This window comes from Ixodes scapularis, unplaced genomic scaffold, assembly GCF_016920785.2.
Source record: "Ixodes scapularis isolate PalLabHiFi unplaced genomic scaffold, ASM1692078v2 ptg000020l_1___fragment_1__unscaffolded, whole genome shotgun sequence".
In the NCBI taxonomy this organism is placed as follows: Eukaryota; Metazoa; Arthropoda; class Arachnida; order Ixodida; family Ixodidae; genus Ixodes; species Ixodes scapularis.
This window is the reverse complement of record NW_024609889.1, coordinates 82392-86424: the sequence shown is the minus strand read 5'-3', so window position 1 is coordinate 86424 and position 4033 is coordinate 82392.

Sequence of the window (4033 nt, the reverse complement as noted above, 5' to 3'; positions counted from 1 at the left end):
CTACAGTCGAAAATATCGAAACTTTTCGAAATCGAACATCAGTTCGGTTCGAAAATATCGAAACCTTTCGAATTCGAACCTAGGGTGGTTCGCGGCATCCCTAGTTTTGTTCGCTTGCGAAGGAGCATGAGCCGGTGGAGCAATCAAGCCGTCACTCCCCTTCAATGCAGTGATGCTGTTTCAAGAGACACTTTGACCGCTAGTGTTGCATTAGCTGGCCGTAGACACAACCTGATGAAAAAAAGAGCTCGCATTAGAACTAGTCTATTCCATTCCCATTCCACACCGGCAGAAGGCATGTAATTCCATTCCATTCCTCCCAAAGCTGCGCCATTCTATCCCCATTCTATTCCAGGGTCGCGAAAGAGCGAAACGATTCAAGAATCATTCCAACACCGGCGACTCCGCAACTCTATTTGGAATATTACTTATGGGGAGGAATGCCCCGAAATGTGTCGACAAGTACTCTAGGGCGAAAAAAGGTTAAGTCATGTTTACACAGTGACACAGTTCGCACATCTCCGTTTTATTATGTTATGTTACGTTGCGTTAGCTTACGCCACAAGTTACCGGGATATCTTTGAGTCATATTATGCATGAGTACCAGTTAAAGGAGATATAGCCTGGCACGCGACATTCGAGACACCAATGTTTCGGTGACTTTTATGCGCACCGTAAGAAAACGTAAAAAAAAAAACGGTGCTGTCTGCACCAGCAATTAGGCTGCACCCGAGTCGGAAGGGAAACGTTTCACATGACGACTACGAACGAGCTGGCATGTCCCAACTTAGGTTACCACCACGGACTACGACTTCTCCAATATTAGGATGATGGCAACACATAAGCCTTTTTTGAGGACCTTCATCATTAAATGAATAGCGAAACCAGTGAGCAGACTGTATTTCCGTCACATCTAACCAAGTAGATATTCATAATGCCAACACTTCCGTCACACGCGCTAGCGGAGCATTTGTTCAGTGTGGTTCACTTTGAGGTGCACGCGGCTAAACAGGAAGACCTTCGTTTCCGTGCATCCGAGGAGGAGCCCAAAAATTACCGGAATGAATTTCTGGAGGGCGGGCCATTTGTAGTACCAGTTTTCACCGCTAGGGGCACTTAGTTGCTCTTCTTTCCAATCAATTTGCTGACTGGCGTCGTCTGCTAAGGCTCTATCAGCATGTTGTAATTTTTCCCCCGAAGTGCTTCAGTGTCACTGTTTCTGCAAATGTCTAATTTGAGGAAACAACGTGCGGCCATGAAATTATAAAGTTTTAGATAAAACGGCGGCAGAAATTTTCAAAACGTTTCAGACAGTGTACAAAGAAGATTCTATGAAGAAATCTCAGGTATGCGAGTCGTTTTCTCGTTTCAAGGCCGGCGAGGTATTCTTCGTTATCTAGCCTAATTTAGGACGACCTTCAACCTCCTCGACAGGTGAAAACATCGACATAATTAAGAATTTTGTACTAAGAGACCGTCGAAGAACTATTTAAGAACTTACTGAACTGATTGGAGTGTCTGCAACGGGCGTGCATAAAGTTCGTATTATTGTCATTAAGGAATGAAGATTCAGCAATGAAACTGGGGCAGCCATCTTTTTCTTTCTCTACATATTCCCTCCCCAAGGTCACGCACTTTTGCTAGAGCCACTCTATGTGGCAGCGTAGCTGCCAGAGTAGCGCTACACTTTTCCCTGTGCCGCCTCTTACCGCGATTGGTCGCACGCGGTACCATAGCAATGAGCCGAGCTGGCACCATGCTCATAGCAACCGAGTGACCACTCGTCATGTGATCTCGCAAGAGCCGTGATGTCACTGATAAGATGGCAGCGCCCAGAGCTGGTAGATGCGAGTTTGTTCGGTGTGCGGAGTCGTGATGTGCAGCTGCTTGCCGACGATTTCGGACATCTTCGCGCTCTCTGATGCAGGTATAACCTGAAGATCTGAAAGAATCTGACTTCATACCTTTTCTGTGCAAGATCACTCTGGATATAAGCACTTGTGGGACAGAATTAGTCAAATCGCCGTAGTGGTGGTCGGATTCCCGGATGTGTTCGAGGGTCGATCAGGCTTTTAGCATGCAATTTTCGCATACTCTTGGCTTTGTTACAATGTTGGAGTGCCTGAGAACCGATGCGAAATGTATGAGTCGCAAGTTGGGCCTTGGGGAAGTTGTTTCAGCCTTAGGTAATCGCATAATCACAAAAACGTTTAGCGAGGAAGCTCCTGCGGTCTTTACATTTTGTACTAATCAACGATCTTAAAGGGCAACTCCATTGCATTTTTACATATTTTGGGTTATGATCTAGTTAGTCGAAGTCGGCGACCCTGAATCACAAAGATATAATTTGTTTTTCGGTAGTGTGTATAGTTTTGTAGATATCGCGAATCGAAGTATCGTTACGGCGGCACTGCGAAACCGAAACTACCGGCTGAAGCAGCGTGGCAACATTGATACTAGTGGCGCGCCGTCGGCATGACCTAGTTTTGGTCCTGTGCTCCCGAGCCGACGCACCCGACGCACCGACAATGTCGGCTCAGTCCCACGTGGAGTTTCAAAACAGAAAGTAAGTGTCACATTTTCTTTTTTACCGCTTCACTTTGTTAATATGCACCAAATGTAGTAAGTTTTAGTCTGCATTTATAAATTTGCCGGCCAAAAAGCGAATCCGACTGTTAAATAATGACGCGGTCAGTGCCGGCGCAGCGTGACTGTATTAGTTTCTGGCTCGCGGACCGAGAGAAAAAGGAATAATGGGAGATATAGGGACATATGTATCCACAAGCGGTCTAAGTTGCTAAGCTGAGGTGCCTTTATGTGCACGCTAGTTATATCAGCCGCGACCTGCTGCGTCCGGCCGATCGTGCTGGAGCAGCCGGCGGACGGTACGTGAACAGCGACGGCACCGCATCGTTCTTCAAAGACGCCTGTTTCGTGGAGAAACACGCAACAGTCAGCAGCCGCAGATACCGTGTGTAGGTGTCTGACGTAAAGTGCTGGGAGCAGAGCTTCGCGTTGGAGCTAGGAGTCAACGGTCTTCCGAAGTCTATCCGACGAACGGCACCGACCCACACCTTGTGCCTCTTCCGGTCTCTTGGGAACTTGCGGAACCGCAGCTCCGGGTTGCGCACCGGATTGTTGGTGCAACGCACAACACTACAAGTCGTGCTCGACATTGCCCAACGCGAGTCCGGCGAGTCTCTCCGGCTCCACGACACGCGCGTGAGCGACCAGCACCGCTTCGCTCTCTTCCGCGCTGTCACGAAAGCAATGCTGGAGTGAAATGAACTGCTTGGACGCTAATAAAAATAGGAGAACACAGGATAACGTGGTAAGCACCTCTTGCGGTCAGCAGAATCGCAGAATGCCACGGGAAACGAAGCGTCCGCGGCGTCCGTACGAGAGCGTAGGACTAAACCTACGTCATTGCCCAGTGTTGCTTCACTAGCTCACCCGGAGCCAGCGTTGCTCACCCGCTTTCGGGCCGCTAACTGAGCCGGGAGAACATTTTTAATATTGGCTTTAATCGATAATGCGGCGTCGGTTTGACGTGATATTTTGGGTATGACCGTATTTTGCCCCCCTAAAGCGATATCAGTCATTTCGATAGGGTCGACTTTTTGAGTGGAGTTGCCCTTTAAGATATAGGGCCTTTATGATAAAATCTTCGCTTTTTTCTAGCTTCCTTTGAAAGTTTGAATTTCTGATAATCGATACGAAAGGTATACCTCGCGTGTAGGGCTTAGGGAAATTGTTCCAGCCCCGGGTCACCGAATAACCACAGCAACTGTTTAGCGAGGAAGCGCCTGCGATCCTTAACCTTTTGTTCTAATCGACGATTTTACGAATTGGCAGTTCTGAAGACTTTGATATAAGGTGCTTTCGCCGCGATGAATTGCATTTGATCGCAGTATTTTTTGGTATATTTTTTCAAGTGACAAGCTGGCGTTTCCTCAAATGACGTATATGAAATGGCCTGTTATATAACAATGCATCAACACATACTATTAAACTTAGATGCTCAGAGATCCGT